The sequence below is a fragment of the Salvia splendens genome, chromosome 21, assembly GCF_004379255.2.
Source record: "Salvia splendens isolate huo1 chromosome 21, SspV2, whole genome shotgun sequence".
NCBI classification, from domain to species: Eukaryota; Viridiplantae; Streptophyta; class Magnoliopsida; order Lamiales; family Lamiaceae; genus Salvia; species Salvia splendens.
The window spans coordinates 26,680,342-26,696,299 of NC_056052.1; the positions used below are offsets into that span (position 1 = coordinate 26,680,342).

The 15,958-nt window shown below is 45.2% G+C and overlaps 1 pseudogene; it reads left to right on the forward strand.

Annotated features, from left to right (window-relative positions):
- Positions 1 to 3,784: 3,784 nt before the first annotated feature.
- Positions 3,785 to 7,484, forward strand: LOC121783747 (annotated as a pseudogene).
- Positions 7,485 to 15,958: the final 8,474 nt, after the last annotated feature.

The window sequence follows — 15,958 nt, forward strand, 5'->3', positions numbered from 1 at the left end:
TTCAGCCTTTTATGCGTTGGCTCCTCTCGATTGGAGCCTCTGCGCTCTGACTTTAGGGACGACTTGGTCTTCCCGGCAGGGAGAGCGTCAATAGTCTGGATTACTCCATCATATTGCGGCTCGTCATCGTCTTCGGGATCCGGCTGCCTTTTCGGATCCTGAGGAGCGCAGTTCGCACCACTCTGCTTCTTATTCTTCTTTGGCTGCTTGCTTTGGTATTTTTTCAATGTCCCTGCCTTCACAAGAACATCGATACCTGCAGCCAAGTTTCTGCACTCCTCAGTATCGTGACCGTGGTCTTGATGGTAGGAGCAGTAACTATCCTGTGGTCGGCGCGCGGCTGATTTCGTCATCCGCTTTGGCTTTTCGAATAGGTCAGAGTGCAGTTCGAAAATTTCCGCTCTCGGCTTGTTCAGCGGTACGAACTGAGCGGGCGGCTTCTCGGGATTGAGACGGGGTCCCAATCTGTCTTGCACCGGAGCCCTTTGAATTCTTTCAAATGGAGTCCGGCGAGGATGCCCCTGATCGCTATGATCGGGCTTCCTTCTGTCTCCTCGGGTCGATGAGCTGTCTAACGACCGTTTGCGACGGTCTGCCTCATCGGCCCGGGAGTACTGGTCCGCAATGTCCCACATTTCCTGAGCTGTCTGCGGACCGCACTCAACGAGCTTCCTGTAGAGAGCTCCGGGCAGGATTCCATTTTGGAATGCCGAGATGACAAGCAGATCGTTGAGATCGTCTACTTGCAGGCATTCCTTGTGGAATCTTGTCATAAAGTCGCTGATTTTTTCGTCGCGACCTTGACGAATGGAAAGCAGCTGAGCCGAAGTGATTCGGGCTTCCGCTTTCTGAAAGAACCTCCTGTGGAAGGCATCCATTAGATCTCGGTAAGATCTGATGCTGCCCTGGGGGAGGCTATCGAACCACCTTCTCGCGTTCCCGATGAGCAGCTCGGGAAACAGCTTGCACATGTGGACCTCGTTGAGACCCTGGTTCGCCATGTTATATTGATAGCGCCCCAAGAAATCGTGAGGGTCCACGAGCCCGTCGTAAGTCATCGACGGAGTTCGGTAGTTCTGTGGTAGGGGAGTTCGGGTGATGTCGTCCGAGAACGGAGTCTTCAGTGCTCCGTACACGGCGAATCCGATATCTCGTCGGTATGGAGGAGATTGAGTTCTCCTGTGATTCCGGTACCGAGGAGGAACTGGAACATGTTGGGGACGGGGATTCTTTCTCCTGGGAGATGCGACACTACTGCGGTAGTGACTTTCTTGTGCGGAGGGAGAAGGAGAATCCGTCGTTTTCGTCTCCGGCTGCTTTTGGCTTTTTTGCAAGAAGGTTAAGAATTCCTCCTGCTTCGCCGCCAAAAACTGTTTGACAGCCTCATTCAAATCGGGCTGCTGGGAAGACTCAGTGGGACGATTTTTGGAGCGGCTTGTTCCTTCGCCATGAGAACTGGTGGTGGATTTATCCCTAGGCTGTTTTCCCGACCTATGGGATGGATTGGCTTCCTCCTGGTTCTCACGGGCAGGAATACGGGTACTCTGCGATCTGGTATGCATTTTTTGGGTGGAAAAAATGGATCAAAAATTCGCTTTATCACAAATTTTGTTCTCTGTTTCCCACAGACGGCGCCAGTGATGGATCCGCGAATTTCTGATGTTAGTAAATGCTGGTAGAGAATAAAGACTACGACACCAAGAATTTACGTGGTTCGATTTACTGAAGTAAATCTACGTCCACGGGAAGAAGGGGGGGCAAGATTGTATTGCTTGATCTGGGATTACAGCTTACAACACAGACTTGCTATATGATTTTTTATCTCTAGAGAGCTTAACCCTGTCTATCTGATCTAAGTCCTATTTATACATTGAACTAGGATCGTGGTTTGCAGCCCCACTAACAAGATCGTGGGTGAGTAATAACTGCTCAATAACTGCTTCGTACCACTAAATAGATCGTGGGTATAGTGGAGGTCGCGGAGGCCTTTCATGAGTCCACTAACTCCTAGTTCGGTCGAATGCTGAGACCGAACTGCTGGACTTTACCGATCAGCTCTTGCCGATCTGAGAGGAGAGCTTGACTGGTCGGCTTTTACCGAGCTGTAGGCTGAGTCCGAACTCTTTGGTCGTGCCGAACTCTTTGGTGCCGAACAGATACTCTTTCTTGGGCTCTGGGCTGATGGGCCGTCACTGTTATTGGGCTTGCCATTAGGGTTTAGTTCGTACCCCATCACTACCCCCCCCGAAAAGCGAAGTGAATCACTTCGGCGAGGTGAGTCACTTCGGCATTCTGGATAACGGTAAGGGGGAGGCTGACGTCAGGGGATGTGCCTTGCGCGTGCCTGCATTAAATGCGACAGTAAAATCCGGCCGTTGAATCCTGAAAAGGTGGGATTCGAAACAGCGCAACGATTTCGAAATCTTTCCCGAATCTGATAAATATGCTCTTTCTTCCTCATTTGAACACTTTTGCTGTTGCGTCTTCTATACTCTCTCTTTCTCGAGAAATTTTCTTCCGCTTTCAAGAGCTTCTTCAGACTTTCTTCACGTTCAAAAAGTAAGAAAAATGTCTTCTTCTTCTTCTTCGGAGTCGGGTAGCGGTAGGAAAGGCGGTAAGGGGTCTTCTGGCCGGAAAGAGTCCGGGGAGAAGACCGTAGAGTATTTCCATAGTATTTTGAGTAAGGATACTGTGACATCCCTACCCGAAAAATACTTTTTTCCTGGGGGGAAGGCGGTGGTACCTGACGGTGATCATAGGGCTGAAGAGGGCCCGAGCTGCTAGGATCTCGGCTCAGGATGAATCCGCGAATTTCTGATGTTAGTAAATGCTGGTAGAGAATAAAGACTACGACACCAAGAATTTACGTGGTTCGATTTACTGAAGTAAATCTACGTCCACGGGAAGAAGGGGGGGCAAGATTGTATTGCTTGATCTGGGATTACAGCTTACAACACAGACTTGCTATATGATTTTTTATCTCTAGAGAGCTTAACCCTGTCTATCTGATCTAAGTCCTATTTATACATTGAACTAGGATCGTGGTTTGCAGCCCCACTAACAAGATCGTGGGTGAGTAATAACTGCTCAATAACTGCTTCGTACCACTAAATAGATCGTGGGTATAGTGGAGGTCGCGGAGGCCTTTCATGAGTCCACTAACTCCTAGTTCGGTCGAATGCTGAGACCGAACTGCTGGACTTTACCGATCAGCTCTTGCCGATCTGAGAGGAGAGCTTGACTGGTCGGCTTTTACCGAGCTGTAGGCTGAGTCCGAACTCTTTGGTCGTGCCGAACTCTTTGGTGCCGAACAGATACTCTTTCTTGGGCTCTGGGCTGATGGGCCGTCACTGTTATTGGGCTTGCCATTAGGGTTTAGTTCGTACCCCATCACATTCCACTCACATTATTTTATAAAAATAATATATATAAATGAGACTCATAATCTATTAACTTATTCATTAAAATTTGTGTCTACACTATGAGATGAGAGGAAGGCAGTATTTATTCCTTTTTAGATTTAAAATCTCGCTGCAATATAGCGTGGACCGTCAACTTTGATGCACCGTTGTTTCCTAAAGAAAAGAAAAATTAGTCTCGAAGTTATGATTGTTTAATGACGAAGAAGGAAAAATTAACCTAAAATTAGGGCATAGATAAGAAATTTTACTATTTTTTTTTTTGTGATTTTTGCTCCAATTTGAACACTCATAGCCTATATTTTTGACTTTTGAGTGGTGCCCATGGCTAAAATAAGATCAAATTTGGTGAAGGTAGAATACTAAGTCAAGTCAACTCTCATCTTTAATGCATATAAAAAAACTCAATGAATAAGCCAACTCCAGTTGACCAAACTTGATCCAAATCAAAGAGGCCAAAATCATCGACAAAGATGGCAGCGGAGGCGGCGGTTCACACGGCGGCGCTAAATCTGGGCGATTTGCTGACGGAGAAGGCGGATTTTCTACGAGGCGGCAGCGCAGTCGGAGAGGTCCGGCAGCTGAAAGAAGAGCTCATAGAGGTGCAGCGATTCCTACGAGACGCATCGGAAAAGCAAGTCAGCGACGTGGCGATCCGCGATTGGGTAACCGAGATAAGAGAGGCGGCGCACGACGCCGACGACGCCGTCGAGGCGTTTGTTTTGAAGGTGGAGAGAGGGAGAATGACGCTTGCGAGCGTGGCGGCTTCTCTCAAGCATAAGTATCAGCTTAAAAAGTTTAGGAGATCGGTCGGTTCGATCCAGAAGAGGCTCCGGGAGATCGACGGCCGGCGTTCGAGCTGCCGGATTCAAGATCTTGGCAACTGGTATGATTGTAAATTAAGCATCACTTTTTATATAGTGTCTTAATATATTGATGAATATTTTCAAATTAATGGAATATTTTATTAGTACTATATTTTTTTGGCACATGTGGTTCGCTATCAAATTTGTCTTATTTCGTGTCCCATTTTCAATTTCTACTAAATTTTGGTAATTTTTATTTCCGATTTTTAGATAATTAAGTAGGATTAACCAAATCCACATTAAGTTTTATAATTACTCTTTCATGTTTATTTTGTGTTTTCTTAGTCAAAATACACCATTTGGTTTTATATTCCAAATAGTATTTAATCTTTTAATTTTAATTTTTGTGATAAATGTTAATCATGGTTTATAATTTAATTATAGTACTATAAATGTCAGTAAAATAGTACTACTAAAATTATGTTATTATTGTTATTTTTAAGTTTTTGTTTTGTATTTTTATTGAGTTCGTGGGATTCAATATATAAACGGCATGTAAATTTTTAGGGCTGGCAACGGAGTAAATTCGTGTAATAAATCACGAAGATTGCCTCAGTGGCAAAAGGACAAACAGGTGGTGGGCACGGAAACAGACGTGGAAATCCTCCTCGAGAAGGCAATCCTATGTGAGGGAGATGACCTTATCATCTCCGCCATCACAGGCGACGGCGGAAGCGGGAAGTCTGCCCTCGCGAGGAGCGTGTTCAACCACGCGGCGGTGGGTGAAGCATTTGAGCGGCGCGGGTGGGTGGTGGTTTCAAAGGAAGTGAGGGTAAGAGACATAATGAAGGAGCTCTGTGTGCAGATGAAGAAAACAGAGACGATGGAGTGGGAATTGAATCTTATGGATGGATTAGAATTGCCGGAGCTTCAGCAACGGCTCTACAAGCGCCTCGAGGGGAAAAAGTACTTCATAGTTTTCGACAACATGTGCGGCGACGAGGACTGGGTTGAGGCGCTTGGACCGGCTCTCCCCGGTGACGGTACGTTTCCGTTCAATTATGTGCTGTGATATTCAATTTGATTTCGAAAATTATCAATATCTGTTTCAATTTACAGTAAAATGGATGAAATATCTGTTCAATTTGATGTGGTTGAAAGAAGAAAAAAAGGGACATTCTTTCATAGAAACATGTATCCAAAAGCTTGAGAAGTTGGATTTAGTTGATTTCGATGTTCAAATTAAGCGATGTTCTTGTTTGTCGAATCATTTTAATGTGAGCTAGTTTTACTCATCAAACTGAGTTTTTGGTGGGATAGTTAAAGGATGTAGGTTTCTTCTTACAATGCGTAATCCGCTTTCGGATGACGAGGAATATGGATACATTCATACCATGAAATGTTTGGACTCGGACGAAAGCTGGCTCTTGTTTCTCAACACTGTCTCCGAGGGGAAGGATCTGGAAGATTTGTCGGATATAGGCCGACAAATCTTGAACAAATGCAACGGCCTTCCGTTAGCAATCACCTTGGTAGGAGGCCTATTGACGAAGCTACAAAGGTTCTAATACGAATATACTATTTATTTATTTTATATGTTTATGGTTAATTTTTATGGTTTTTGAAGTATGCTTTGATTTGGTTTGGTTTATTTTCCTGAATAGGTCCATTTCTGAATGGGAGAAAGTTCTAGAAGAAATAGGATGCGGCAATGGTACCATACAAGCAATCCTCGATCTAAGCTACCAATATCTGTCTCCGGAGTTAAAATCATGCTTCCTCTGTCTCGGCTTCTTTGAGCCTGGCGCAACGATCAGCGCCAGAAAGCTCGTTGATCTGTGGGTTTCGGAAGGGATTATCCCCGAAGAAGCGGGAAAAACAAGAGATGAGACCGCGACGGCGTTTCTAGAAGAGCTGGCTGATCGCAGTCTGGTTGAAATCAAGGACATATCCTTCGATGATCGTATAAAAAGCTGCGTTGTTCAAGATCTGATCAGAGATATGTCCGTGAGAATTGCGGAAGATGAAATAAGATTTGAAAGGGAGTCTTCAGACAAATCGGACCGCTGCCATCGTGTCCTGGACTGCAGCCAGGGGAGATTCAACGGTTCAATTTACGGAAACAAACAGATCCGGTCCCTTGTGGTCCGTCGTGGGGCCCAGCCGTACCTCTTTGCGGGGGCGTTTTCGTCTTACTGGATGAGCTTTCAGCTCCTGAGGATTCTCGACTTCGAGGGGTGTGTGGAGATGAAGCAGCTTCCGACTCCAATAGGTGTACTGTTCGGGTTGAGGTATCTGAGTGTGAGAGATACCGGAATCTCTGAGATTCCGAGGTGGCTTCCTAGGCTTGTCAACCTCGAGATTCTCGACATGAGGGGGCTCTCGACATGTTTTAGGGAAAATGAGGCGGCTGAGGCGGCTCTACGCGTCTTCTTTCTATTTCGGGAAGGTCCCGGAGATAACTAGTTTGAAGTTACTGCAGAAGCTGAGCTATGTGAATTTCAACGAATCAGACGTCGGAGAAGTAGCAAAGATGACTAATCTCTCCGAATTGGGAATAAATCTGTTTCGAATCTTCGATGCGAGCTGGCTTTTTCACTTGTTAGGGAGACTGGAGAATCTTGTGAATCTGAAGTTGAATTATGTCAAGAACTTGAGTTTGGACGGTTTAGGAAGTATGCATTGCCTCACGAGGCTCAAGATTCACGGTGAAATACCTACGATGCCCTCGGCCTTCCCTCCGAATCTCTCCCATCTGACTCTGGAGTGGCTGCGTGTGAGGGAGGATCCGATGCCGTTGCTGGGGAGGCTCGAGAAGCTGGAGTGTCTCAAGATGGACGGCGCGCTCGAGGGGGCGGAGATGGTGGTGGCGAGTGACGGGTTTCGAAAGCTTCGGGTGCTTGTTTTGAAATGTATGAGTACGCTGGTGAGGGTGGTGGTGGAGGAAGGCGCGGTGGCAGAGCTCAGGAGGGTGGTGATCGAGCAGTGCTCGGGTTTGGAGGGGTTGCCGGAGGAGATGGTGAGGAATGTGGAGGAGTTGAAGGTTGTGGCGAGTAAGAGAGTTGCGGCTAGGTTGAGGGGTGAAGATTCGGACATGATTTGTAATGTTCGTTTTGTGCACATAGTTGATGATTCTGGTGCAGATTACTGATTAGGTAGTGGTAGAAGATCTTGTTGAGCACCATGCTGTGAAATTATTTGGAAAATTTAAGTTTTCAAATGTACTACTTGTTTTAAATTATCTTAATGTTAGATTTAATAAGTTATAGGAAAATTTTTAGATAATAAGAAGATACTTACAGACTAGAAAAATACTAGTATACGAAAATATTTTATGAATAGTAGTAATAGATAATTAGTCTAGTGTTATATTGATAACTCAATCCTTAATTCCTAATTATAATTAAAAAATAGTTATTAGATATTCAAATCAAGGGTCTAGATCATGAGCCTCAGAATGTGAATATGATAAAAAAAAAAACGTCAAGATATTAAGGTGAATTCACAACAAATTAGTTGTAACTAACTTTTGAAAAATATCTCATAACTTTAAAATGAATATAACTTTTTCGATTTAAATTATTTTTTTGCACAACGCATATCAAATTAAAGATAATTCCATAAGGATTCTAATAAGATTTCACTTGCATATGTTCCGATGTCAAAATTTGAATTTTTTTTCTAAAATTTTCATAAATTTCGTTAACAGCTTTATATCAATACATAGCACATAATATGTCAATACAATGTTTGTACAATGTTAATATGAAATTGTATTGACATTGTCATGTCTTTGTGTTGATGTATTTTTTCACTGTATTGACATTGTGTTTCTAAACCCTAAATTTGATAGTAGCTATTATCTTTTTAATATTAAAAAATAAAAATAAAATTACACACGGTAAATTGTAGACCACGAGATTTCTAAAATCATATGACCTTAAATTAATTATAATTAGCAATTAATCACTCCCCCGATATAATTATCCTTAATAATGCCGGAATGTTCGACACCGTTGCCTATAATAATATGCATTTTTTTTTGCATTGTCAACTCGAAATCACATAGTAATGAATTCATTGTGGAATAATTCAGAAGAATCTAGACCAAGTTTTCTTAGAAGAAGCTTAGCATGGGACAGCTCATTAGGACATTTTTTCTATGATTTATTTTGATGATAATGTCTTTTGTAACAATATCAAATATTTGATAATTTTATGAAAATACTTTTGGTACAATAATTTACAATGTTATCAAAATAATACTCCTATTTACATTGTTTAGATGATATAGGGGGTTTATGTACAATGATTTATGTACAATAATTTACAATGTTATCAAATGTAAGTTATGCAAACATGATCATTTAATTACTAGTACTTTCTTGTTTGAGCATGATTATAATTACAAAATGTTTGTTTTTTGCAGCTTCAAGGAAAGGAGAAATGTTGTGTAAAAACAAGGTTGTTTGAGTGATTCATATGCATTTTGTCTAGACTGAAAATGTTTTTTTTTTCTATTTTTATAGATGAAAACTAATCCAAATTTCTTTTAGATTAATATTCATTTTATATGAAATAGCAATACTCCACTCTACTTGACTGTTTGGAAATTGACACATTTCTTAATTTAAAACACAATACTGCAAACGAGCACACCAAATTTAGGTTTCTACTTAAGGAAAGTTAACCAATAACAAGCATTCAAATCAAATCAAATATTACCACCAAAAAAGATCAACATTCTATGGTAATATAAGTAATAAGGTTAAAAAAAATTAAACAATATATTCTAGAGTTAAAATCATACCTAACCTTCTATGGAAAAAATTATAAAGTTAAAATCAAATAATGTACTCCATCTTATGTGACTCTCATATTCATAATAACGTTAACACATTTCTATTATTTAAAATAATAATTTTTTTAAATGGTTTTTCTTAACGATGTTATAAACCATAACACGTTTTTTTTAGGGTTTAGGAGCAACCAGCCGACTGGTGAAATCGCTCTTGAGCTTAGGCCATCCACAATAGGAATAGCCCAGCAATAGCCCAGTCATAGCCTAGCCACTGTCACATCATCAACACTAAAAATCCTCCTGCCACATCATAAATAGCCCAGCCATAGCCTAGCCACATCATAAATAGCTCAGCCACATCAATAGCCACATCACTAATACCAATTATATAAAATGAAATAATTAACAATCACACAATATACGGAATTTAATTTACGAGACATATACGGGAAACATTAATAATACTATTAAAAATTTAAAAAGTACAATAATTTAAAAATATTACAATAAATAAAAAAAATACAATAATTTTTTAAAAAGTACAATAATTCACTCCTCGTCGCCGTCGTCGTCTCCTCCGTCGCTGTCGCCACCATCGCCTCCGCCTCCGTCGCCGCCGCCTCTACTCCCGGCAGCTTCCCTCCGCGCCGCCTCCAAATCCTTCTGCATGCTCAGGAGCAATGTTTGAAGCAAACTCTTCTCCACGGGGTCCACCGCCGCCCGCCATTCGGCCATCGTCTTGACCATCTGAGCGCGCGTTTGTTGACGCGCGAAGAATTTGAGATCCGCTGTGGATTGGCCAAGGGGGGATGCCGACTGGACCTCCTGTGAACCCCCGGCGACCCCCATCGCCTCCCGTTGAGCCCGCCTGTGCCCAACCGGGCGAGTACGGCGAACAAACGAACCAGGGGTCGGGACCTCCTGGGCCGTCTTAGGGAGGTCGTGGGAACCACCGCTACTGCCGCTGAAATCACCGGAATAGTTCAGCCGTTGCTTCTTCGGCCAACCAGAGTCGACACCTACTCGGAACTTCTCGGAGTCGTTCAGCACAAGATAGCAGTTCCAGTAGGTGAAGTCCTTGTACACCCCATTCAGGGGAAGGCTTTCTCCGCTATCCTTCGGCAGTCGTCCTCAGTTTGCCCACTGCTCATCATGCGGAGGGCGTTGGTGTACAAGCCCGAAAATCGGGAGACCGCAACCCTGATTCGGTCCCACGCCTTCCGGCAATCCTCCCCATTGCGTGGCCTCCCCTCCGGGCAAAACCTCTGGTAGGCTGCTGCTATCTTGCCCCACAAGTTGACGATCCTCTGGTTGTTCGAAACGAGAGGATCGTCGCAAACACTCACCCACGCCTTGGACAGCGCGACGTTCTCCGCGTCCGTCCACCTCCTCCGTACCGTGTTGTCGTCCTCACCCGGCTGCGAGGACTCGCCGACCCTTTTCCCCTTGCCTTTCTTCTTTGGGGCGCCCCGACCCCGCCCTGCGCCCCCCGTTTGAACGGGAGCATCCGGAATACCAGAAAGATCTATCCCCAAGTCATCGAAGGAGAAAGTGTCAAACTGGGCCGGAGGCGCAGCCTCCGTTGGCGTCGATGTGTGCGACGAACCAGTCGAAAAATCAACACTGGAGCGATAGACGTCCCCCGGCGTCCCTGCGTCGCCGGTACCCCCGGGCATCATCTGCATTCCGGGTGCCCACCCCGGCATCTAGACACTGGGTGCCCACCCCGACATCGCCGGAAACGCCCCCGGCGGACTCCCCCCGCTGGTATCCCGGGAATCATCTGCTGCCACGGGTTATATGTGTTTCGGAATAAAAAAAATAATAAAAATTCGCGCTAGGCGGTGCGCTAGGCGATCCGGACGCTGCAATAGCGCCTAGCGGATCGCCTAGCGCACCGCCTAGCTCCGCGGAACCGCCGAGCGCTAGGCGGTATTTTATCGCGAAATCCGCTAGGCGGTTGCAATAGATCGCCTAGCGCACTGCCTAGCGCCGGCGCTCGGCTAGGCGGTGCGCTAGGCGCTATTGTGGATGCTCTTAAGGTGCGTTTCGAAATCATGTTTGGTTTGGTTTCATATTTATTTATAATTTAATTTCATATTTCATATATAAGTATTTCGGATTTGGTTTGGTATTCATATTTAATTTTTAAGTAGTTAGCTTTCATTTGATTTAAAATTTTGATACTGATGGGGTGCGTACTAAACAAGCCCAACAGCAATGACGGCCCATCAGCCCAAAGCCCAAGGAGGAGTATGAGTTCGGCATTACCAAAGAGTTCGGCCTCAGCCTACAGCTCGGTAAAAGCCAACCTATCAAGCTCTGCTCTCAGGTCGGCATCAAGCTCTACTCTCAGATCGGCAACCAAAGCAGGAGTATGAGTTCGGCATTACCAAAGAGTTCGGCCTCAGCCTACAGCTCGGTAAAAGCCAACCAATCAAGCTCTGCTCTCAGGTCGGCATCAAGCTCTGCTCTCAGGTCGGCATCAAGCTCTACTCTCAGATCGGCAACCAAAGCAGTTCGGTCTCAGTATTCGACCGAACAAGGAGTTAGTGGACCCATACAGGATGTCCAACACACCCACTACCACGTGGTGTCAACTCAGGCCACGATCGTAGGCCATGACCTACACTACATCCACGATCTTAGGCCATGACCTACACGACATCCACGACTTAGTGGTGATGCAAGCCACGATCTTAGTTCATTGTATAAATAGAACTTAGATCAGATAGGAAAAGGTTAAGCTCTCTAGAGATAAAACACCATATAGCAAATAGCAAGTTTGTATTTGTAAGCTGTAGAAAACAGATCAAGCAATACAATCTTGCTCTCCCTTCTTCCCGTGGACGTAGATTTACTTCAGTAAATCGAACCACGTAAAATCTCTGTGTCGTGATCTGCATTTTCATTCTCTACTAGCATTTACAAACATCAGAAATTCGCGGAATCATCACTGGCGCCGTCTGTGGGAAGCAGAGAACAAAATTTGTGATAAAGCGAATTTTTGACCCTTTTCCACCCCAAAAATGCGTACCAGATCACGTAACACCCGTAACACCGTTCGCGATAACCAGGAGGAAGCTAGTCCAGCTCGCAGGTCTGAAAAACAGCCTCGGGAGACTACCTCCTGTTCTCACGGTGAAGGAACTAGCCGCTCCAAAAGCCGTCACACCGAGTCTTCCCAGCAGCCCGATTTGAACGAGGCTGTCAAGCTGTTTTTGGCTGAAAAGCAGGAGGAATTCTTAACCTTCCTGCAAAAAAGCCAAAAGCAGCCGGAGGCGAAAACGGCGGATTCTCCCTCTCCCTCCATACGAGACAGTCACTACCGCAGTAGTGTCAGGTCTTCCAGGAGAAAGAATCCTCGGTACCGGAATCACAGGAGAACTCCATCTCCTCCATACCGAAGAAATGTCGGGTTCGCCATGTACGGAGCATTGAGGACTCCGTTCTCGGACGATATCACCCGAACTCCCCTTCCACAAAACTACCGAACTCCGTCGATGACTTATGACGGATTGGTGGATCCTCATGACTTCCTGGGACGCTATCAGTATAATATGGCAAACCAGGGTCTCAATGAGGTCCATATGTGCAAGCTGTTCCCCGAGCTGCTCATCGGGAACGCCAGAAGGTGGTTCGACAGCCTTCCTCAAGGCAGCATTAGATCCTACCGAGATCTAATGGATGCCTTCCACAGGAGGTTCTTTCAGAAAGCGGAAGCCCGGATTACTTCGGCTCAGCTGCTTTCTATACGTCAAGGTCGCGACGAAAAGATCAGCGACTTCATGACGAGATTCCACAAGGAATGCCTACAAGTAGATGATCTCAACGATCTACTTGTCATTTCGGCATTCCAAAATGGAATCCTGCCCGGAGCTCTCTACAGAAAGCTCGTGGAATGCAGTCCGCAAACAGCTCAAGAGATGTGGGACATTGCGGACCAGTTCTCCCGAGCCGATGAGGCAGACCGTCGAAAACGGTCTTTAGACAGCTCATCTAGAGGAGACGAAAAGAAGCCCGATCATAGCGATCAGAGGCTTCCTCGCCGAACACCTTCCCCACCAAAGGAGGGATAGCGGTCATCCGAGGTGATCGAAAAAGAGCAAGTGTGTTCGCAGATTGCGCTTAAAAGTGCCGAGCAATCAGTTCGGCACCATCAAGCATAGCAATCACAGCAGCCGGGGTCAGAGGCAGGCGAAATGACCGAAGTCACACCGGAGCCGAACTCAATGGTGTACGGCATTGAAGCCGTGATTCCGGTTTAGATCGGCATACCCAGTCCCCGAACTCAATTTCTCCTCAGAAATGAATGGTGACGGACTGAGAGCCGAACTAGATCTTGCCGAAGAAAGAAGAGAATTGGCCTGCATAAAAGCAGCCAAGTACAAGGAGCAAGTAGCCCGGTATTACAACCAAAGGGTGAAGAAGCTGCAATTTCAAGTGGGAGATCTCGTCTTGAGAAACAACGAAGTAAGCCGAGCAGAAAAGCTGGGCGAACTCGAACCCACATGGGAAGGTCCATATCGGGTGTCAGAAGTCCTCGGCAAAGGGTCTTACAAATTGACTCACGTGTCAGGAGCACAAGTACCCCGAACATGGTACGTTTCCAACCTCAAAAAGTTTCATTTGTAAGAGATAGTCCGGTCAGTCAGTCTTGAGTTCTGTTCGGTCAATGTGCTTTCTTTGGTTTGCTTGGTCTTTGTTTGTCTCTGTGCGTTTTCTCTGTGCGTTTTGTCTGTCTATGTGCGTGTCGTCTCTTACAAATGTTACTGAGGTATCTTGTTCTTCGAAGGCTGATCCCCTTCTTAGAACATATACAAGCTAAACGATTGTGAGTCAAAGCTTCTAAAGAGGATACAAGACCACAATTCAGCTTAAACAAGCAGTTCGTCTGAAACGAGCTGCAACAAGCCCACGATTGTGAGTCAAAGCTTCTGAAGAGGATACAAGACCACAATTCAGCTTAAACAAGCAGTTCGTCTGAAACGAACTGCAATAAGCCAACGATTGTGAAGTCCAAGCTTCTAAGGAAGATACAAGACCACAATTCGGCTTAAGAAATAAGCACTTCGTCTGAAACGAACTGCAATAAGGGAAAGTCCGATCCACGCGATAAACCTCGCCGAATTAGGACGACCAAGTTCGGTCAAAGAAGTTTACCTCATAAGACCGATGACGACCATGTCTAGTCAAAGAGGTTTACTGCATAAGACCACTTCGGTTAACTGGGAAAGTCCGATCCACGCGATAAAACTCGCCGAATTAGGACAAGGGAAAGTTCGATCCCGGCAACAAAAATCGCCAAATTAGAACACAAAGACGAGTCCGGTCAAAGATGTTTATTTCATCAGACCCAAGACGAGTCCGGTCAAAGATGTTTATTTCATCAGACCAAAGACGAGTCCGGTCAAAGATGTTTATTTCATCAGACCGAAGACGAGTCCGGTCAAAGATGTTTATTTCATCAGACCAAAGACGAGTCCGGTCAAAGATGTTTCTTTCATCAGACCCAAGACGAGTCCGGTCAAAGATGTTTATTTCATCAGACCAAAGACGAGTCCGGTCAAAGATGTTTATTTCATCAGACCCAAGACGAGTCCGGTCAAAGATGTTTATTTCATCAGACCAAAGACGAGTCCGGTCAAAGATGTTTATTTCATCAGACCCAAGACGAGTCCGGTCAAAGATGTTTATTTCATCAGACCAAAGACGAGTCCGGTCAAAGATGTTTATTTCATCAGACCGAAGACGAGTCCGGTCAAAGATGTTTATTTCATCAGACCAAAGACGAGTCCGGTCAAAGATGTTTCTTTCATCAGACCAAAGACGAGTCCGGTCAAAGATGTTTATTTCATCAGACCCAAGACGAGTCCGGTCAAAGATGTTTATTTCATCAGACCAAAGACGGGTCCGGTCAAAGATGTTTATTTCATCAGACCAAGGACCAAGTCCGGTCAAAGAAGTTTACTTCATAAGACCGAGGACAAGTACGATGAAATTTTTCGCTAAGCTGTAAATACAGTATTAGAAGCGAAAACAAAATTTCATTTTTCAAATCTTGTTCGGCACACAACTCCGCTACCCTACGAGATGGCGTTACGCTATTACAAAGGACTATTCTACTGTCCAGGGTTGCTAAAGTTGAGCCATCTATTCACAAAATCCTCGTGAAGCTGAGTTCGGGCGTTCCAGGCAGCCGCAGAATAAGCAGGTCGACGAGATGCTCTAATCGACCTGCCACCTCTTCTCTGAGCCCGGGAAGCCCTAGCACCTCGGCGGCGAAGAGTCTCTTCACGAAGCATTTGCCGATCTTGCTCACTCATAGTCACAACTCCTCGGCGAATTTCAGTCCGTCCCTGTCTTGACGATTCCGGTTGCTCCTGAGCCCGTTCTCGTCTTGACGTTTCCGGCTGATCCGGAGTTCGTTGTTGACTTGGAGTAGGATTTTGAACAAGGGAACCAGAGGTTTGATCTGGAGTGCGAGCATCTGTTGGCACGATATGCCGAAGGAATCTTTCTATGGAGGGGCGCCGAGAAAGAACAATGTTGTACCGAGAAGCCCAACGCCGCAGTGATGTCACAACTTGTTGGCAAGCCGAGCTCTCCAGCGCATTGTTCCTCCGGAGTACATGATATTCCTCCCACAGTTCGTCAACTCGTTCCTGAACTTCAGAGATGGTCATTCCCCCGCGCACACGGATGTAATCCTCGTACGCAGTCCTCTCAGCAATGGTCGTATTCAGCTCGGCCTCCAGATCATTCTTATCGGACTCTAAGTCCCTATTATCGGCCTCCAGCTTCATTGAACGAGCCAAGAGTTCGTCATTCTTCATCTGGTCAGCTATAGCTCTTTTCTCAGCTTCGTCTAAAGCCGAAGAGTACAGCCGCTTCCAGTGAAGTACCTCCAGCTCCTTGAGAGTTAAGAATAC